This window comes from Dreissena polymorpha, chromosome 8 (assembly GCF_020536995.1).
Source record: "Dreissena polymorpha isolate Duluth1 chromosome 8, UMN_Dpol_1.0, whole genome shotgun sequence".
NCBI lineage: Eukaryota > Metazoa > Mollusca > Bivalvia > Myida > Dreissenidae > Dreissena > Dreissena polymorpha.
The window spans coordinates 76,506,747-76,530,963 of NC_068362.1; positions in this window are offsets into that span (position 1 = coordinate 76,506,747).

The window sequence follows — 24,217 nt, forward strand, 5'->3', positions numbered from 1 at the left end:
TGTATACCTCATAAAATGAAATTGATATTAAACATAAAGCGTAAACTACTGCGAATATGTAATTAACGCTCACTGTTTTATTTAAATGGATACTAGGCAACGGCACGCCTTAAGTAATAGCAAATATATATTCCTGCCACGTCATTAAAGTGAAATCATGAAAAAAATACTAGTAGTTAAACAAATAAAAAACATTCAGTTCACGATTTTCACTTTTAATCAACTTTTAAATTTGAATGGAGCGATTTGTTCTATCAGAATTGAGTTTATGATTCCTACACAACGAAATAAATTGTAAAAGGTTCAATTAGTGAAAGCAACTCGACGATTCCCATAATGCCATGTTATATTGCCGCAAGAGGAGATGCTGTCACGATTAGCTGCGACGATGCTGCGGTAATTGGCTACAACACAATTTGTTACGTGCTTAAATACCATTTTAAGATGAGTTACATGTGAATGGTAATTAATAGCAGAAATTATAGCCCATCGCTATATTATCTAGATTTCAATACACGATAAAACGGGGATCATATTAAACAAGAGCTTGCAAAAATAGTTTAAAGCTCTAAATGCACTCGTGCATGCTTGGGTTCTTCGATCGAGGAGGAGTTAACGTTTGATGATTTTTTCAAGTTCTATTATATGAGGCATTTCACTAGTTTGTAAAATCAATAATCAATAAGTGGTCACAGTTTTTTGCATGTATTTGTGTGTGTCCGTTCATACGTCGTCCGTTCGTCTATCAGCCGAATTTACATGTATTACCCGTTCCAATATGGATAAGCTAAGTGTGAAATTATTTTGACCGTGCTCTGTGATAAAGGGGTTTAATGCATGTGCATCAAGTTTCGTCCCAGATTTGCGTTTGCAGTCCGCACAGGCTAATCAGGGACGAATCTTTCCACTTTTGATAGTTTTCGTTTCAAGAAACTCCCTTCTTAGCAAAAATCAAGTATATGCGTAAAGTGTCGTTCCTGATTAGCTTGTGCGGATTACACAGGGTAATCTGGGACGACACGTAACGCACATGCCTGAAACCCTTCTTCAGTGAGCACGGCCCACTTGCTTGTGTTAACCCTTTGCATGCTGGGAAATTTGTCGTCTGCTAAAATGTCGTCTGCTGAAAATCTAAAATTAGCATTTTCTTCGATATTTTTCAAAGAATACTATCAGAATAGCAAACAGTTTGGATCCTGATGAGACGCCACGTTCTGTGGCGTCTCATCTGGATCCAAACTGTTTGCAAATGCCTTCAATATCCGGTTCCCGCACTGAAAGGGTTAATCACGTGTTGATTGGGATAGATGTGTACATTGTAATATAACAAGTGAGGGTTACCAGGGCTATAAACATGCATGAAATTTCGAGTGGGTTATAAGTGAAAGTGAACTTGTACAATTCTTATGTGCGAACGTATTTGGTGCGAATTAATTATTTTGTTCATCGATTTTTAAAAGGAACTGATTTTACTTACTCAATGTATTTATTAGTTACCGACGTGATCTCATGTTCAGAAACGATACCTTTAATAAGTACCAAAATATTTTGCCGATTCCAATTCTTGCTTGTGTTGTGGTCGGCACAATGCCCATTAAAAACAATTTTCACAAAGATCTTTTTTGGAAAATGTAAGGTTAGTTTGCTGTATTTAAATCTTTACACTTTACGTAAGTTTAACACTTAAATGATCCAACACAAATGAACCAGTGAGAAGTCTGGTATTCAAACATGACTAATGGTCATAATACATTCAATTTCAAAGTGTAATGTTATATACAACGATAGTTTAAGTATTTAAAATAACACGATTGATTGAGTTTCTTTTAAACTATTCACGAAGAATGTTGCATTAAAAGTACCATATGTCGTTAAATGCAGATCCTACTGCACTGTTCTTAGTGACTTCTTCCTATACGATGTTGTAACATTTGTATAAAACGGATTCCGGTCGTGTTGCGTTGTACATGACATAAAAACTTACTTTAAAGTTTTATGGAGCAAGTAATCAAAGCTATATAACAAATTTGAAAAATGATTCTGTTTAAGGCTTAAATAATGTTCAATATCTAAATCAGCTTGTTAAGTCAGAACACAATTTACCCTGATTACATTAATAACAAGTTACTCACGAATCAGTTTTTATCTTTAGAGATAAATCATGATTCACGTTAAGCGATCATGCATTGGCAATAAAAGAAGTGCCTTTGAACGTTTGCAACTTTCAATCCGCGTTTGTGTCTGATATATCCGTGTTAAAACGTCATTCCCAGAAAAGGTCCTTTTTACGACGGGCATTACATCTAACTATAGTTTGTTTTCATGGAGATAATGGAAAATAAATGAGACGCGAATTAAGCATTTTATTTCGTGCCATTTGATATTACAGCCTATTGCTAATGTGCGAAAACTGTCGGAGGCTCCTAATTATTGTGAAATTTTATTTAAAAGCCATCTTTGATCACTGTCCGCCGAGCCCTTATCATGATCGAGTGATGCTATTAAGGTACAGTGGACCTCGTCTAAACGCTCACCCTGGAGCCGATAGTGACCGTTCCGTAGGAAAACTAACGCTAATATCCATGAAATTTTCGAAAACATAAAGTTCATAAGTCTTTATCTTGTTCATTTTAAATTACTGTTTACATACTTAATTTTACTTCAATATTGAATCATATGTATATTACTTTACTAGATAAAAAGTATAAAAGTTTAAATTTTAAAACGAAAGTGTTTTCCTTATTAGTTTTTTAAAGTTTCCATCAAAAGAAATTTATTTATATATCTATTTGCAGCCATAAGACCGGATCCTTATTACGTACAGATCTTAAATAAATATAAGCTAATGTATAACTTGACAATAGAATAGATTAAAGTTTTTGTTTCAAATGCCATATATTTACATAAAATGCTTTATATCATCTGTTATCAAAAAATAAATATATAGAGTAATACACTATACAACCCGTGTGTACCATAATTTTGTCAACAATAAAAATGCGTTTAAAAAAAGAACATAAAAAGTTAAATGTAATTTTATATTTTTCCAACACTGAATTATTTACAAACTTAGCAATCCATGGTTATAGAAAAAAATTACATAATTTTACGTTTTTAAGTCCATGAATAATACTTCTTCATTAAATTAAGAGATGAAGTTAATATCTATATTTTCCCAATTTATTGGGTGAAAGATCTTGTTATTTTCTATGTATATGAATGATTACCAATTACAGATATTTCTTCATTATTTTTTATCGAGTGCACCGGGATTGTCTCCCATATGGCCATCGCCCCCAGAAAGACATGTTAGTTGGTTACGGGGGATAGTGCAAGATACAGGAGACACCCCGTTGCAGAGGTGACCCTGCGTCTTTAAGTGCCCGGTGTATAGCACCTAGTACACTGCACCTCGGTTTAACGTCTCATGCGAAAGACGAGTTAGTAGGTTAGGTGCAGCGGGGGATCGAACCAGCGATCTCTGGCTTGTGAAGCCAGTGTGTTACCACTAGACCACGGATCCGCTACCAATTACAGATAGAGTTAGATAGAGCTATATATAGGCTATTCCGAAGAAGACGAATACAATTCATGACATTGGAAAGAAATGTTAAAATTGAAATGAGGATGATTTCCGTATTTTGCTAGAATGTCCAATATTTATAGATTTACAAAAAAACGTATATAAAATTATATATATATGTAGATACTTTTTTTAGAAAAATACAAACATGATCCAATTTATTGAAATCGACAAATGAAACAACACTTAGACGTCTTGCATAGTATATTTTAAGGTTTTTTAACTATGAACACCATTTTAAGTACGATTGAAGTTTCTTTACAAATTTACATAATTCATTACATAAAATATTTAAGACATTTTTGCTATGTTAGTTTTGGTCATATTGAGTCTTTGCCAAATATTTGTATTTTATATTATAATTAATTTTACCTTAGAGTTATAAATAAAAATAAAACCATATAAGGTTTATCAAAAGAAGTACATTTATATGCATGTGAACTCAACATTATGTTTGTTATTTTACATCGGTTATGATACATACATGTTCAAAATAATTGTTTATACTATGCAAAAACATGTATATAGTCTTCGGATTATTTATGAATGTACGTGAAAGGCTGTCGCGGAGGATATTATCTAAGTAGACCATTTGCTCTTCGACAAGGTACATTGAACGGCGTCCCGTCTATCAAGGCTCATCTGTATTTCCAGCGCTGACAATTCGTCGAGATCATGTTAAAGGGATAATCGGAAATCTATGGCGTGCTCAAAACACGAGAAACGTTTTGTGGAGATCTTATAAGCGACTATTACAGATCATTTCTCTCTAAATTGCTCCCTCAAATGACGTGTACTGTAATTTCAGGCCTCCATCTATTGACGACTTAATAAAGCGGTCTTAGCGGTCATTAGTAGAGAAAGTAATGCGCTCTATGTGGATAAATATCTGTTGCAGTTGAGAACAAACTATCTCCATTTCAAATGGTAATTATCTTGCCACCGAATAGCAGTTTTTATCATCTCTATTTTTTATAGAATAAACTACAAAATTGGCAGAGAAATCTTGGCATTATGAGCGCAGTTACAGAAGTGAGAAGGAGCACAGAAGTGGACTGCGCAATAAAATTAAGTGAACACGAATAAGATATGTCATCATAAAGCGCAGGTCCTTTTATCTTTCATTTCAGCGTCCAAAGATGAATATAAACTATCCTAATAAATTTCATTAAATGATATTACCTGCTTATTTATAAAATAAAATTGTAGTGTTTCTGATTTTATTCTGAGTTAATCAAATCATAAAATCGGCATACCGCGATAAGGACTAGTGTTGTTTTTAACCCATTTATGCCCAGTGGACTCTCCCATCCTTCTAAATTGGATCAATTTATTTCCAAAAGTAGGGGTGTCTGGTTTATTTATTTCTATATTTAGAATATTATTACTACAATTCCTTTAAGCAAACAGCGTAGACCCAGATGAGACGCCGCATCATGCGGCGTCTCATCTGGGTCTACGCTGTTTGCAATGTCCTTTTTTCAGGACGCTAGGCATGAATGTGTTAATGTTCGAATGTTGCTTTAATTATGTACGTGTAAAGGGCAGCTTTAAATTAAACTTGGGTTGCTTGAATTTAAAAAAAAATCTGTATATTTAGATTATAATTTCACTCGTGTGTTCGTCCCGTATACGCATTAATTTTTTATATTTAGCATCACGCATGAATACTATTCTCTGGCAGTTTAATATGCACCAAAACATTTTGAGAATACCCGGTACATCTGTAATGAGAATACCCGGTACATCTGTAATGAGAATACCAGGTACATCTGTAATGAGAATACCCGGTACATCTGTGAAATGAGAATACCCGGTACATCTGTAATGAGAATACCCGGTACATCTGTAATGAGAATACCCGGTACATCTGTAATGAGAATACCCGGTACATCTGTAATGAGAATACCCGGTACATCTGTAATGAGAATACCCGGTACATCTGTAATGAGAATACCCGGTACATCTGTAATGAGAATACCCGGTACATCTGTAATGAGAATACCCGGTACATCTGTAATGAGAATACCCGGTACATCTGTAATGAGAATACCCTGTACATCTGTAATGAGAATACCCGGTACATCTGTAATGAGAATACCCGGTACATCTGTAATGAGAATACCCGGTACATCTGTAAAGAGAATACCCGGTACATCTGTAATGAGAATACCCGGTACATCTGTAATGAGAATACCCGGTACATCTGTAATTATATGGGATTATTGTAAACCAATAGTAGTTGCATTTTTTGAATATTGAAGTATTTTTTTATAAAAAGACATTGTTGTATTAAAGACAATTAAAGTTGTAAGATTGTGTTTATTTACTTTTAAATTATATGAAAATGTATGTCTGTAAGCGATTATATAACTGTCATTTTATGAAACAAAAAAGTGTCCACTACGTGAATTACCGATGTTTGTTCTATAAAAGATGTTAATTATGAATATTCTTTCCGTGGACGAATAACTTAAGGCAAATTTACGAAAATATAAATACATTTACCAGTAGAAAATAAGATATAATGCTATTCGATTTATTTAAATCTTGCGAAAAAAACAACACCATTGTATCTTTAATTAAAGATGATGAGCGAAGCACTAGTACCGTTTGGTCCATTTTATAGGTACCCAAATGCAAAGGACATGATAAATGGCAGTAAAATGGCAAAACTAGCTCGTTTCTGTCGAAGAATTTAAGAGAAATGAATAATCTGTTGGCATGATACAGCCGCTGATAAAGCTTGACAAGAATTGGGAATCCGTAATTAGCGATGAAACGCACTCAGAATCGGTAAAACGTGGACTGGAGCAGGTAATTATTTTGATTCGTAACCATTACCTTTAGCATGGCATATATTTGTTATAATAAATCGCATTTTAAATATTGTGAGCAACGTCAATTTTAATAATTATACATATATATAGAATCTGGCACGAGTTGTCACATCAAACCATATTTTATTAAACGAGTTCAGGAATTGTGCGAGCCTTTGGCGAGCTTACTAACGAATTTCCTGGACGAGTGTTATAAAATATGGTATGATATGAAAACGAGTATCAGATCTTTTTTATCACATGCTTTAAAATTAGCAAATTAAATAAATATTTACGCAAACATAATGATTAATCCCGAATGTTGTTTAAGTTTCGTGACGTCATTTGACGTTGCAACGTCATTTCAGCAAAATAACAAAATGCGATTGGTCAATAAACGAAAACTAAGCCAATGAAAATGCTTACAAATGTTGTATTACACATGTGTAATATATAGAGAATACTAGGTTAGCGTTGAATACAGAGAAGTTTATGTTGCGAGGCTTAGAACGCCGGAAGCGCGAGCCTTGGCGAGCGCTTTCGGTGTTCGAGCCGAGCAACATAAACTTCTCTGTATTCAACGCTAATCCTAGTATTCTATTTATCCCATTTGATTTTTTCAACGTGACATTTAACATAAATAGATCTAATAACCTTAACAATAATTTTAATTCAGTCATAAAAGCGCTTAAAATCTAACAAATGTAACCATGCGTAGTGATATACATGTATTTGTTCTGGTACGCAAAATAGTCTTTAAAAAATTCACACACAAACTGTAAAACAAGTAAAAAATATCACCATATGCCTACATTCAATTTTACGCAGTATGCGAATTTTAACACATTACGACCGCGAAAAGAAGATTTTACTTTACTATAATTCATTTTATTTTCGAAAGAAAATGATCAAATCCAATATGGCGGCGATTGCTCCTGACAAAATGCTGTCGATGTCAACATACATGTACACCATCGACGACCTAGTTCTGGCTACCATAACTTTATGTCGCTTTTTATGATTTTTGACTGGCGCGACTTTGTACAGGTCTTTCAATACTAAATAAACTGTACGCTGAAGTTTCTTTAGCTATCGAAGACCTTGACAATTTTGACGAGTAAACAGACAATTGCAGCGACTGACACTTTATTTGACAAAATATACAGGGCAATACGTTTTCCGACTTCGGACGAATTTAAGGACGCGCAGAACGTGTTTTTTATAAAATGTTATGGGTATGCCGTGTGTGATCCGATGCATCAATGGCGCCCATGTTAAAATCATTTCCCCGAGAACAGGGAACGACAAAAGTACAAACAAAAATCAAAACACGTAAGAACTAGTATCTTACCTTTAATTATCCTTTAAAATCCATCTAATAATCCATTTAACTCAATAATTGACGATTTTGCATCTAGGGTCTTTAATAATTATTTTAGCATAGTTAAATAAAGACCCTTATGCCATTCTATCACTTTATTCAAATGAGTTTATGAACGCGATAAACTTTCTTCTTCGTCACACGCTACGTCATGTACTCTACATTACTGCTGTTCAAATGAACCGGAGCAGTTTATCTAATAATAGCCGTTGGTAAACTCGGTTGCATTTGCAGATTTCTGCATACAAACATAATTATGTTTAAACTTGCACAATGTTTTATTTATCTATGGTAAATGCCCTTATTGTACGAGAAAATAATTTAATATACAAATACACAAAGAATGGAAAACATTCCAGTACACAACAGATAAATAAGTAGAAAATACCCGTGTACAAAATGGGACGTTCCCAATTCCAGTGTGGTGCTATTTTTACCATCTTATACTTTACACAGCTCTATGCCTAACGTGAATTAAATAGGAAAGCAAACATAGCAGATTATTCATGAACTGTGCGATATGTGTATGGCTTGTTGTACATTCTTAATATTTAAGTTAAATGTCAAAAGTATATGCTTTGGTTATAAGCAATGCACATTACACGAAATAAGGAAAATGTGATCAATTGACAATTCAGATATGTCGACATACAGTACATGTAGAAAAAATGTGAAATAAGTCGCGTTTATAATAAATCGTTAAAAAAATGAGGAAAATGACGCAACAAGTATGCCATTTTATGACGCCATCAATCAGCTGATTCATTATACGGATGGCGAAAAATTATGTCATATGACTAGTTTTAAAGGTTGAAGGTCGTATAATTTTGAAGCTTAAGTTTTGTCGACTTTGTTATAAATAAAAAAATAACAAAACAAAAATCGTGTAATTTAATATTTTATTTCAACATTTCTTTTGGTGAATATGTCAGATATATGTTTTTCTGCAAAATGTGCACATTTTCTTCTAATGGGTGACCTTAAAATTCGATCAATGAACCAAACAATATCGACCTAATTTTAGCGCATATCGCATGACGTCATTTAAAAAGTAGTCCGTGCACGCGACAGGTATATTCCACAGTGTTGAATACAAGCAAGTATATCCCACAACGTGTTATACCGTCAATGTCGCGGTGAAAATGGGATAAAAAAAAAATATGTAATGGTTGTATTACATGGGAAACAGGGTATACCCAATTGCAAAATTACGTGAAGAAGAAATTAAAAGTGGACTTTAAAAGACGTGATAAAGAAACTAAATTGTATTGGTTTATATGACTATGTTTATCACAAGTGTTTTACGAACACTCGCAACATGGAACCATTTACATATTCTTTTCTAATGTATCGTTTATGAAGGAAACTGTTTTCATCGTATCATATATGTTTTGATACTTTTGCCATTGCAGTTTAATCATACTTTTAATATAACTGTTTAGAGACCAATTGTTCCTATAAAAAAATAATAAATAAAACAATGTATCTATACGATTCGCTTAAATCCTGGAAATTCAACGAACAGAATTACACGTATAGAGCCCACAAGACAAAACATGTATATAATTCCCTAATTGTATACACCTTTCCCGCATATTTGCGTTTTGTCCGATAACCTCCCCCTTTTGCCTCTGCTCGTATTATTAATCGGCATCTCTTTTATATTTAATTATTAAGCACAACTCATTCCTATACATTTATTGGTTCTTGTTTTATTTCAACACATCTTTTTCTTTTTCATTGTGTCACGTGACTTGCATTACTGTTTATGTACATATCTGTATGTTCACATGGGCCTATGGCCTACTGATACTGAAATAAAATATTCTTCTATATGTTCACGCAGCCAGCCTTTAGACTATGCTTCCCGGTAATTGTTGATGCTCTTAATTAGCATATCACGTGATCACCAGTGGCACGCGGAGGTCTGCCTCGTTATAGCATTTATCTGAGCAATTAGTGGCCATAATTAATTTGCCAAGTTAATTGGTAGCAATTTAAGTCGATCATTAGATGATATATCTGACACTTTACAGACACTTTACGGAACTCCGAAGGCGGGTAATGGAAGCGGCGCAGCTGAGAAATCGCCAGGGGAATGATGAAACTTTCAAACACAGGCTAGGCTTAAAGGCAAATAAACGCCGTTTGCGTTGTAAATATATGTTAATCTAAACGTATGTGTATTTGTAGTCGCTATGGGACAATGTATATTGTCATGTATTTTTTTGACATTTCACCCAAGATAGTTTCATTCATATTGCATGATTGCGTGTTCTAACAGCGTCGGCAATAATACGACAAGACACTGTCATATAGCCATACATGTTTATGTGCAAAACAATTGTGGATCTTGAAAACGATAATTGTGTTGTAGTTTTACGCTATAAAGCCATTTTAAGCCAACTCGGCAAGTGAAGGGCTTACACAATTGCGCCATTAATTAACTGAAAAACAACTTAACATAGATAATAATTCTTAGTTGTTTGCATGACAAGACAAACAATCTTCTTTGTCCAGAGATCCATTTATCATACAGCTAAATGATTTTATAGAACAAATACGACTCATAAAGAAAAGATTATGTTTAGATCAGGTTTCTTCCACACTTATTTTAAGAACATTACGTAGGGACTAGTTTTTTTGGCCTTTCACCCCTGATTGCGTCATTTAGGTCATTGGGTACGCAGTCGTTTAACGAGTTTACGAGTGTGTGTGCTTACGATGGATTATTATAATATTATGAATGTGAAAAACACAGTGTTTGGATATAAAACTAAAAAGAAACTGGTGAGACTGCATTTTCGATTTAGTTAAAATGTCGAATGTACTAGAATAACGCGATGTTTTGTTGAACAATTGATGGATTAAATTTAAGAAAAGTGTCAGTGAATTGTTCTTTAACTTTTCGAAGGAAATCGATGTCGAATTAAAATGGTAATTTCTTTGATGGTTTAGTCGTTCCTTTGTCAGTCGATCAAAGAATGTCTATCCACAAATAATTGCCTGCTTACATCCAGTGCTTTAAAATGGAAAAGATGGATGGCGATGAAGAAATTTGTCTAGAATTTTAACTCGTCATTGAGGCAAATTAAACATTACGACAATAAACATGGACGTGGTTATTCTACAACTTCGGTGAGTAGAACAATACTTTTATGTAAGGAAGTATAAAGTGTGTAAAAAGAAGAGTTGTTTAAGGACTAAAATTAACAATATCGGCGGGAATAAATGCTGAATCATGCTTCACGTAGCCACGGTATGTGTCTACACATTTTGTAAATTTCAAAATGGCGGGAGCCATGTTTGTTTTTTGGTTTCTTACAGTGGTGAAACAAGAAGTGTAGTTTGAACACAACCGTCTGTGTTCTACTTGAGTGTGTTACATTTGGAACGCTGATTAAATTTGAATCGAGGCGTATAGCGATATTTTGTCTCGTTACTTTTCTTTTGCGTGGAATTCTTAAGGACTATTTCGATTTCCGTAAACAGGAAAGATCACAATAAATATTACTACGCAATGTAAGATTCAGTCAATTTAATGTGTTTTTGCTTTTATTTTAGGAATAAATTAAATAAAACAATATTGTAGGATAAATAGAATACTATGTTAGTGTGATGGTGTACTTAAATTTATCCCACTCGTGTCAGAAAGGCTTACAAGGCTCGGCAAGCCTCGCCATGTAAACCTTTCTTCACTCGTGGGATAAATTTAAATACACAATCACACTAACATAGTATTCTCTATAACTCAGTCATCACGTTCCGATATCTCCTTTTCACGTACTGACAGCGCAGTGACAGACAACCGTGACGTTGCCGTAACTCGAGAAATTTGTCTGAATCCCTCGCCCAGGGATCCAGTGATATAAAATAAATTATCTCGCAAACTCCCACTGACCGTTGATAAACCGACACGGCCTCCTATTGAGAGTATGAACGTTCTCCCGACATTCCGGTGATTTCAGGCGGACTTCAGCGATAAACTGTGCAATAAAGTTTCTTTTGAAAATTTGCGATCGATCTTTATTTAGAAGGTGTATGTTAAGATGAGTTGCCATTTAAATGACAATATTGTATTCAATAATGCAAAATATAGCTTTTTGTAATTAAATTCGAGGATTGGTTGTACAACGTATTACTCGCGTCTGACCTAGGCGACTCGGGTTCAATACCCGTTCCTGGCAGCATGTGAGTTTGGTTGGTGGTCACTATTCTGGAAAGGTAAGGTTTCTTCCGCGGATACTCTTTCTTTCCCCCACAACACAAGACCACATTATATTTTTTTAACTCTTTCAGTAACAACGATATAGCTGGATATTGCAGCTGTAATTCAAAATTCGTCCTTACTTTCGTGAGATTAGTAAGCTGAATAGGTAAGTGCCTAGGCACACTCCGGGTCCACACATAATGTAACCTCTGGCTCTGAAAGGACCTCATAAACTTCGGAATGCACACATTATACCATGTATTGGTTACAGCTGGTAACACCTAAAACCCGTTGCGTACGGACAGCCCCTAAAACTATGTTGCACAGAACCATATGTACATACAACTCTAAGAAATCTTCTATTGCAAATGTCTTATGTTTTAATTAGACACTTTTTTAATAAATGACCGGTGAGTAGTTTGGCTTCAATGCACACCGAGTGTGAAGTATTAAACTAGGATGTCTTCTTAAATGAACAGAACAAAACAGAACATATTTTATTCACGTAAACTTTAAAGTTTTTTGTGTTATATATATACGCATACATATAATAATTAATACAACAAGATTATACAATGAAGTATGGGTCATTATTTAACAAATCTATTTAACAGGATGAACTTACAATCAATATTTATGCTTATTTGGTACAATGATTAATTTCATATGGTAATAAATATGTATTGTTGGAACAAAGATAGCTTATAATCAAATAACTAGCTGTTATTGTAATGTATTCTTTCAATGACTAGTCTTGAGTCTTGTATACAATGACCAGTGTTATAAATCCGTCAATGCTACGTTGGGAATTTTAAAAGCTTCAGATATATATTTACTTAACATAAACAATTCAGAGTTGTTGTTTGTATTAAACAGTTGTATCAACTTAAACATACTAGGTCTATTTCTATAATAATGTTTTAAATAAATTGGTCTTAAATGAGCATATGCTGTACATTTCAACATCAAATGAAACTCGCATATTAACATACGCGTTAAAATGCACGTAGTTTCACACCCGAACATATGCAATGCATGTAATTACACGTAGTATGCTGCAACATAACTCGATATCTTTGTAAAAGCACAACCAACAAAACAACAACAAGCGTATAATAGGGGAAATATTAGTCATGATTTGTTTATGTAGTTCAGTTTCCCAAATCAATTTAAACTCTAGAAGATTAAGGGAACGCTTAGTCAACCGCTTGTTTCGAATAGACAATTACGCAGACGCATGGTGGACAATTAAGATAAAGGTAAAAAAAAACAATGCATCATTAAATCCAGGTAATCGCAACGCATTATCTGAACATGAAATAAATCTAACGGAAAATTTAGGATCATAATTGGCAATTGAAAACTTGACAAACCCTATTAAATTACAAAATTCCATTATCTACATGCCATTTAAAAAGAATTAAGACGCTGCTAAATTAAACACACGTGGGCACGTGCTAGAAACTTAGCCTGTTGAATGTCTCGTTCTAAATCACGCGTGAAATGGCGATTACTCCTGAGATAAGAACATGTTTAAGACTTTCTGTTTTCCTCAAATCGGTGTAATGATACCACAATCACGCAATTAATTCGACTTAAAAAGGTGTGCTTTTTATGCGTGTTGACTACAGACCACCGGTTGAGCATCCCGCCACTTCAAACTGCTTCTAGAGATAGAAACGTGCTGCTGTTTCGATTGTCCGCTGTTTTTTTTTCTGGTGAAATTGCGCCTTATTCCGTTCTATTTAGGTTCAAATAGTATTTTTCGCTCTTCACACCCACGAACGCAGACTTCTTACCCGGGGTACGGAAAATATACTGAAACGTACCTAGGAACTATAATGCTAAATTGGTCGTTGTCGGCTATTTTTTCAAATTAATTGTGTTTATATTTATGTCAATATTCTGTAAAAGTGCCTCTATATAATCGAAACTCTTACTCAAAAAAGCATGTTGACGCAGGTTTTTTTTAAAGAGAATTGTGTTTCGTTTTCCGTAGCGCGTTTTACGCAATCGGATTTTTGGTGTAAATACAACTCGGGTACAGTCTAAATTGGCCGGGTACGTGTAAGTATATTTTCCGTACCCGGGGTACATTTTGATATACTTAAGAGTATCCGGGGTACAAGTAAGTAGTACCCGAGCCGACTATGACAAATCGAGCACAATTTACCATAAGCGGAATTTAGTCGTCGGTGGAGCGCTTACTCGTACTTTATCGTCAATTCAGATTTTTCTCGTACGTTACCGTCAGTTGAGATGTATTTCATAATTTGCCATTAGTGGAGCGCTTTCTTTTTCTTTACCATCAGTGCAACGCTACTCGTACCGTCTGTGGGCATCTTACTTTTATTATTCTGTCAGAGAGTATCTTATGGCAGTGGATAGCTTACTTTTGCTTCAATGGCAGTAGATAGCTTACTTTTGCTTCAATGACAGTGAATAGCTTACATTTGCTTCAATGACAGTGAATAGCTTACTTTTGTGTCAATGACAGTGAATAGCTTACTTTTGCTTTGGGGTTCGTTTCGCTGTTAGTGAGTAGATAACATTATCTTCGCTGTCAGAGGGCAGCTTTACGTTGTTTTGCTTTTAGTGGGCAGCTTTATTATGCTTCGAAGTCAGTGGATAGCTTACATTACTTCGCTGTCATTGGAGAGTGTAACAAGATAAGTATTGATGCAAAGCATCAAAGGGCGTCGGGAAATTCAGTGTAAAAGTCACTCAATGAAGTTACATGGAACGATTTTTTTCTACTGTAAATATTAATATATTGGCCGATAATTTTTAACAAAATAGAAAAAGATACTGGTATAACCATTATCTATGATTTTGTGTTATAACCCCCAAATAACCAATATTTATGATGTTGTGTTATAACCCCCAAATAACCATTATCTATGATTTTGTGTTGTAACCCACAAATATTTCATAGTTCATTTTATTTACATTGGTTTCCTTTTTTACTGGCATCCGTGTGCAGTTTTCATTAATGGAACAGAACAGAATTTAAAAAAATCTGCTTCATCTTGTAAGCGTAATTTCATATTTTTCTCAACTTCAAGGGGAGATGATTCTGAACTGATTCTTACGTTGCTCATTTACGATAGGGGTTGAGTACTCATTGATATGAAAACACTGTAAAAGTTTGGAAAAAAAATTGAATAAAAACTGTAATTTGCATAAAGAAGCTGCATTTGAATACTTTGGAATTCAGTAAAAGATCATAATAGATTTATTGCTCCTATATTCATCATTTTCAATAGGGTTCGAGTAATACTGATATAAAACACTTAACAAGTTTGGAAAGATTCAGACGAAAGTTGTGAAATCTTTTAAACAAGTGGAAATTGTTTATTTTGTCAAATTTAATAGAAAAAAATTCTGGACTTATTGTCCCAATGTTTCTCATTTTAAATGAGGTAAAATGCTCATTGGTATGAAGACACTGTAAGTTTGGAAAGAATGTGATGAAAAATGATGACATAATCACCTAACCAACCAGTTTTTCACTTTTATTTTTAAATTCAAAGAGACATAATTCTGGACTTATGGTCCAATATTGCTCATATAGAGTTTGGGTTGGGTCCTCATTGATAAAAAAAAAACCTGTGCAAGTTTGGAAACAATCGGATGAAAATTTTGGACTTCGAACAAGGATTTCAAAAATTCTCAAATTCTAAGGAAGATAACTATGGACGTAATGGTCGGATAATGCTAAAGCGCCCATACCACCTGGATAGTAATACGTGTCGCGCTTCGCGCTGTATATGTGGTTCTTAAAAAAAAACTCAGAGGAGTGCTTGACTCTAGGGAAACGGGTTGCTGGGACACAGCTCCTCCTTGATAAGCGGCTGCTTCCTTTATCGCAACTCATTGTTACAATCAATAATACGTGTCGCGCTTCGCGCTCTATATGTGGTAGGGATAGTACTTAGGGCCTATGATAGACAACCATAAAAATACATGGATAATAGATGTGTTGTTTGCATTTATTTGTTAATATAAAAACACGTGTATTTTTTATAAGATATTTAAGTGATGTAAGCAATTTTAATTAACATTGTCACCACGTTGCATCCATTAATTTTAATAAAAATGTCCAATTGTAGTAAAATGGATTTTAAAATGTCTACATAAAATAAAGCTTCATTATATTTATTAACCTGACTGAAAAAAATGTCAGCCGCCGAACTCTTCCGTTCGTGCCGGAATCCGGGATTGAACCGGGGGCCTTAGATGATTGTTGCGTAATCAACTTCAGTCTAACGCTCTCCCAACTGAGCTATTCCGGCTGACATTCACTTATGTGCTGCTATTTGGTGAAGTTGTGTATAGCGATCGTTATTATATGTCTATTAATAAACTAATACATTGTACGTTTTCGTACCACTACGCCTTCCAATAAACTTGCTTGCGCGACAGGTCGTCGAATATCGTACTATATTGATTCTCCATTAAATAAGCAAATTAGAAAAAACACAAAATAACTATATTTTGATTATGTTTTGTTTTTATACAAAAAACATCATTTGTGTTTATACAAAACCAAAAAGTTTCGCGTATTTGCCCAGTCCCTGTGATCTTTCCCCTGTGATCAGTTGTGGATCAGTTATTAATTAAAACAATTTGCTTTGCATTATTGGCAATAAATGTTGTAATCAATGTAATAGGCACAAATTCAGTACTTATTTACACTAATTTACACAAAAAAATCACCACTATGCAAGATATTCTTAAAACAAAAATATATACATTGATCCGTAAAATAACTTCTCCTCCCAAAAGCGAAAAAAAATGCACTACATATATAGTCGCCGCACTCCGGTGCGATGCCAATAACATCGCAGTCAGAACTCACTACCAGAAGATTTAAGAAAAATTTTCGCAATTTAAAACTTTAATTGGGACATGGAATGGAAAAATCTGTAGGTGCAAACGCTGTAGACTGAATGGGATTTCCACAGCAAGGAAGCATAACATCATTTAGTTTTAAGTTCATTTTCTACTATAATGTTATATAGTGTTAGTTTTGCTTAGCTTTGTGTGCTTTGGATGCTTAGCATGCTCTGTATGCTTTATGTGCTTTATATACTTTGTATACCTGGTGTGCTTTGCTTGCTTTGTGTGATATGTATGCTTGTTATCCCTTGTTTACTTTGTTTGCTTTGTATGCCTGCATGATTTGTATGCTTTGTTTTGCATTGTATGCCGGTATGCTTGGTATGCCTTGTATACTTTGTTTGCTTTGTATGCCTTGCATATTTTGTTAACTTGCTTTGCTTTGTATTTGCTTTGTATGCTTTGTACTTTGTGCTTTGTATACTTTGTGTGCTTTGTATGTTTTGTATACTCTGCATGCTACGTATGCTCCATATGCTTTTAATAGTATGTTTGTATGCTCTGCATGATGTGTATGCTCTGTATGCCTTGCATGCCTTATGTTGCTTTGTGTGCTCTGCATGCCCAGTAAACTTAACGCGCTTGTTTCTGTTTTATGTTACATGCCTTACATGTTTTCATGTTTTTACGGATATATGCTAACTAAATGCTATATATATATATATATATATATATATATATATATATATATATGACAAGTAACAACGCCGTATTATAAATGCTTTATACTTGAAACAATTGCTTAAACCTACTATCTATTTTACAACATATCTAGTGGATATTTTATTCTTTTTATTAAATAATTATCTGACTTTTAAGCAGATTTATCTAAACCTTTTTTAATTATCCATATCTGATGTTATAATATCATGCTTTATATTTTATGTATATTTGTCTTTTAATTTACAAATTAATTTCAGTCTTTCAGCTTTTGTACAATTGTTATCCTTATTGTTCATGTTTTATAGTCGGTTGTACAAGCTGCATAAACTTATGTTAATTGTTTTTATTCACTCTTGCCGACTCAAAATAAATCGTATCTTATCTTATCTATCTTATCTTAGGGGATAGCTTACATTGCTTTGCTGTTCGTTAACAGTTAGTTTTATTTTTACTTCGCTGTCGGTGGGCAGCTTTATTTTGCTTCTCTGTCAGTGGGCAGCTTAATTTTGCTTCGCTGTCAGAGAGCAGCTTTATTTTGCTTCGCGTCAGTGGTCAGCTTTATTTATCCTCGATGTCAGTGATCAGCTTAATTTTGCTTCGCTTTGAGTGGGCAGCTTAATTTTGCTTCGCTTTCAGTGGGAGGCTTTATTTTGCCTCGCTGTCAAATGTCAGCTTTATTTTGCTTCGTTGTCAGTATGCAGCTTTATTTTGCATCGATTTATATGGGCAGCATTTTTTTGATTCGCTGTCAGTGGTCAGCTTTTTTATTTGTTGTCAGTGTGCAGCTTTATTTTGCTTTGCTGTCAGTGTGCAGCTTTATTTTGCGTCGCTGTCAATTGGCAGCTTTATTTTGCCTCGCTGTCAGCTGGCAGCTTTACTTTGCTTCGCTTTCAGTGGGCAGTTTTATTTTTCCACGCTGTCAGGGGGCACCTTTATTTTGCTTCACTGTCAGTGTGCAGCTTGATTTTGCTTGGCTTTTTATGGGCAGCTTTATTTTGCTTCGCTGTCAGTGGGCAGCTTTATTTTTCTTCAATTTCAGTGGGCAGTTTTATTTTGCTTAGCTGTCAATGGGCAGCTTTATTTTTCATCGCTGTCAGCGGGCAGCTTTATTTTGCCTCGCTGTAAGTGAGCAGATGTTATTTTGCCTCGCAGTCAGTGAGCAGCTTAATTTTGCTTCGCTTTAAGTGGGCAGCTTTATTGTGCATCGGTTTCAGTGGGAAACTTAACTTTGCTTCGCTTTCATCGGGCAGCTTTATTTCGCCTCGCTGTCAGTGGGCAGCTTTATTTTGCCTCGCTGTCAGTGGGTAGCTTTATTTTGACTCGCTGTCAGCGGGAAGCTTAATTTGGCTTCGCTGGCATTTGGCAGCTGAATTTTGACTCGCTGTCGGTGGGCAGCTTTATTTTGCATCGCTGTCAGCGAGCAGGTTAATTTTGCTTCGCTGTCAGCGGGCAGCTTTATTTGGCATCGCTGTCAGCGGGCAGCTTTATTTTGCATCGCTGTCAGCGGGCAGCTTTATTTTGCATCGCTGTCAGCGGATAGCTTTATTTTGCATCGCTGTCAGCGGGCAGCTTTATTTTGCATCGCTGTCAGCAAGCAGCTTTATTTTGCATCGCTGACAGCGAGCAGCTTAATTTTGCTTCGCTGGCAGTGAGCAGCTTCATTTTGCCTCGCTGTCAGCGGGCAGCTTAATTTTGCTTCGCTGTCAGTTGGCAGCCTTTCTTTGCTTCGCTTTCAGTGGGCAGTTTTATTTTTCCACGCTGTCAGGGGGCACCTTTATTTTGCTTCACTGTCAGTGTGCAGCTTTATTTTGCTTGGCTTTTTATGGGCAGCTTTACTTTGCTTCGCTGTCAGTGGGCAGCTTTATTTTTCTTCGCTGTCAGTGGGCAGCTTTATTTCTCTTCGCTTTCAGTGGGCAGCTTTATTTTGCTTAGCTGTCAATGGGCGTTGTTTTTATTTGCCTCGCTCTCAGTGGGCAAGTTTTTTTTGCCTTTCTTGCATCGCTTTATATGGCCAGCATTTTTTTTGCTTCGCTGTCAGTGGGCAGCTTTATTTTGCCTCGCTGTCAGTGAGCAGCTTAATTTTGTTTCGCTTTAAGTGGGCAGCTTTATTGTGCATCGGTTTTAGTGGGAAACTTTACTTCGCTTCGCTTTCATCGGACAGCTTTATTTCGCCTCGCTGTCAGTAGGCAGCTTTACTTTGCCTCGCTGTCAGTGGGCAGCTTTTGCTTCGCTGTCAGTGGGAAGCTTTACTTTGCTTCGCTGTCAGTGGGCAGCTTTCCTTTGCTTCACTGTCAGTGAGCAGCTATATTTGGCTTCACTGTCACTGGGCAGCTTTATTTTGCTTCGGTTTCAGCGGGCAGCTTTATTCTCCTTGCTATCACTAGGCAGCTTTATTTTTCTTCGATGTTAGTGGGAAGCATTATTTTGTCTCGATGTTAGTGGGCAGCTTTAATTTGCTTCACTTTCAGTGGACAGCTTTATTTTGCTTCGCTATCAGTGGGTAGCTTACATTTGCTCTGGTTTTGCACACCTTTATCTGCTATACTTTCCGATAATATGACATCAAATGATTGTGTTGCGTTAGTACATAACAAAGACGGTTCCTTGCATCAATTACAAGCAACCCACACATGTGTTGTCATCTTGTTTTGATAGTCTTTATAACCGTAACAAAAACTTATTACCAATAAAAATCACACAGAAACATTAATTCCGCATCTACCACCCTGGCATCTGCATACCCGCCATGTCTCACATATCTGTAAACGGTGTTTTGAATCAGAGATGTCAGTTTGCGAAACCGCAAGCCACACCACGTGTAATACTCGAAAACACTATAACACACAATTGTTCTAAGGTAAGCTACTCTTCTTTCAGTGCACAATCGACTGACAAGAAACTTTGATGGATTATTTCAAACTCAGTGGACTTTTAAAAAAAATCCGGAATTTGAAAGACTAAATCACAGCTAAACATAGCTTATGTAAGGAAGAATTATATGAATTTGTATATACTCAGTATAGAGGCACATAGTTTCCGCACTGTCCAACTGTCAGTCTGTACGCACTGTACGGTTTGCTTTCTTTAACTCAACCAACTTTCGTCTAACGGTCACCAAATCTTCTGAAAACGTTTTAGCATGAAATAGAGGCCATGTTCATAACTAGCCAAATATCATTAGGTACTTGTGAGTAACGGCTCCTCAAGTACAAAAACAATAATATAGCACTGTGCCGTCCCTCAACCTGAACGGTAAAGGCAAATGTCGAATGTTGCCATTTAATAACTTGTTCTTTTGACGTAATTGGAGTATTGAGATAAAATAGAAATGTGGGGACCCTGCGTCATATGGACCCATGTTGTGTTTTATCTGCAATTAACAAGTAAACAAAGGAACAATACAAGTAACACAACATTTTGCTAATGTTGCTTTTTCAGCGTTTATCCCACTAATGGACTCTAAACAGTGTTAATATAGTGTCGATTACACTGATGAGTACGCTGTGATGTCCAGCTACTTTCACTTTCACTTCAATGCCAATAAAGCAATATTCTGAAAGGTTGCCATATGTCGTCATGTGATTGTAATGCGTAGTGAATGAAATTATTTGAGATTTACCACTCTCTAGACTGAACTTGTATTTACAGAATTGTGGAATATTTTTTTATATTTCTGATGTATTGGTTGAAGACAAAAACAAATAACTGTACATGGAATAAAATACATGTAAGTAGATGAGTCATTAAGAAGGAAAGGATGGTCAATGTGTTAATTGCAGCAACTTATTTGATCGTTCAACTAGTAGGCAGGTCTTACAGTGAGAGCAATTATTATTTCTTGTACGTTTAATTCTTTTCTTCCCGTAGTACTTGGAGCTAATGTTTTTATGCTTTAATGTGTAAAGTAATTGTAATGGATTTTATTTTAAATAACCATCCATGTGTGTGCAAATCCTTACCTTGAAATGGACTAAATGAAGAATTTAGGATACGCATATTCAAAATTGTACGCGCATTATACATATAAATATGTCATATAAAATGTATGTAGATTGAAAGAAGATAATAAATAAAATAACATGTATATTGTCTTCAATCAATATGGAACCTTTTTTCTTTCCCGAAAGTTATAGCAAATGAAGTTTTGCCGCATCTGTTTAGCTTACTTTTCAAGTTGAATATTGCAAGATTTTGTGGAAGTTTTTTCCAAGTTCCGATTTGGTCGACATTAATAGCGGTTTAAGGGGTAATTGTTTTCACGTTATGGAATTCATAAGTCGCGAAATATGTAACGCTTTCCTCAATAGGTGTCGAGAGTGACTTGATACTAAATTGCAGCCGACATTATCGCGTGAACAATACCGAGCGGTCGAGGCAGCTAGGGGGCTCAAAAAACGCAAAATAAATTGGTTACACATGGCGGATTTTGGAATTCTAGCTGTTCATAAAACTCGTCCATTTCCCCAGTTGAAAATTGGTATTAACGAAGAACTCTCGATTAAAATTGTCTGTCATAACACTACGGGATTTATAGCTTATCAGACTTTTAAAAGCGGCGGTTATTAGCAATGATTTTCAATATTCATCCCTGTACAAACAAATATCCCGGTTTGATCTACGAAAGGTTTTGGTATAATCTGCGAATATAGCCGTTTATGAAAATTATTGACCCTTTGTATCAAGATTGTTACAATTTTGGACAAGTCAGAGATAAATTGATGGCATCTTAAGCAAGTTAAATGACAATTTGTATCGCGAATTAATTCTTAAGCGGCCCTATAGGATCAATTAAGTTACGAGGCATCCGAACAAAGAAACTTCTCTTGGTGTCGCTATCAGAATGTAAACGGTGATATACACGCTGGAGGTGACGGGATCGGCACTTCTGAATCTCTGTGGCCGATAACGCTGAAACATCTCGCATCGGAACCTGCTTTAAAGTAAGTCAGTCAGTAGGGCTCGATTATAATAATATAATAATAATAATAATAATCTTTTTATTTACCGAAGGTAACTAATTGACAACACATTGATACAAAGTCATGCAAACAGTTTAACAATGGTAATCTTATTTTCAATGACGCCTTCAAACAACTATGGTATTTATAATGCATTTCTACATTATAATGCAAACATGTAGACTTTGACGGACATAAGAGTACTGTAACATTGTAATAGAAGTGTCATAAAAAGCAAGTATATTATATTACTTCTCTTATATTATTAATTTCTCTGCCAATATTGAAATGATCTCAAGGAACAAATATTTATTAACAGAAAGTATTTAAGAATATAAATGTATTGTAGATTACATTTTCCCATATGCACACACTCTAACGCACGCACGCACACACGCGCACACACATACACACACACACACTTATACAATTACCATATCTTTATTAACACGACCAATAACAATACAAAAAGTTAACAAAAACAGCCGCGTACAATATCATACAAAGTCATAGTTTAAAAACGTGGAATACATTATTCTTGAAAAAGTTTACGATTGACAGAAGTGGCTGATATACACAAATATTATAATTACATTAAACAACATTCATGACTAGTGTTGTTCACAATAGGATATGAAATTACACAACTGTTATGAAGAATAGCCTGCGCCTCCTTGCTATATAAATAGTTTAAAAAAGCAATATATATTTTTTTGCAGAAATTAAATCTACAGTAACTTCTTTTATTGGTCATAGTCGGTCCGTGTACTACTGGGATGTACACCGGGTACTCTTAAGAATACTTATATGTACACCGGGTACGGAAGATATACTAAAAACGTACCTGACCAATTTAGTCTGTACCAGAGTTTAATTCCCGACTAAAAAATCCGATGTCGTAAAACGCGCTACGGGAACGAAACAAAACCTGCCTCAACATGCTTTTTGAGTTTTGACAATTTAGAGACCATTGTACAGAATATTGACATACATATGAACATAATATATTAATAAAAAAAATATCCGCCAACCACAAATTTAGCATAAGAATTCCCGGGTACGTTTTTGGTATATTTTCCGTACCCGGGGTACATTTAATTATTCTTTTAAGTACACGGGTAACCTTAAGTAGTACCCGAACCGACAATGTCCGATCGAGCGAGAGGCAATTATAAATTTCATATTTAAACTGGTGATATGTGTAAGCCGTGCTCTGTGAAAAGGGGTTTAATGGATTTGCGTAAAGTGTCGGCCCAGATTAGCCTGTGCAGTCCGCACAGGCTAATCTGGGGCGACACTTTCCTCTTTACTGCTTTTTTTAGTTTCAAGGAAGTCCCTCCTTACCGAACATCAAGTTTAGGCGGAAAGTGTCGTCCTTGATAAGCCTGTGAGGACTGCACAGGCTAATCTGAGGTGACACTTTACGCACATGCATTAAGCCCAGTTTTCTCAGAACAAGGCTCATATAATTATATACTTCTAAAATGTATCTGCCCAATATTCGACATAATTAAAACTTTTGTACAGACATGATTCTACATGCTTTATATGTCCTTAAGTAAATCATGCAAAATATCAAATCAACAACGGAATCCCTGTTTTCATAATGTACAAACCAGCTTCCCTTACTTTCACAATTGATAAATTGTATTTCGTGTTAGTAATTCAACTATTTAATACCTATATCATTTGAATATACGT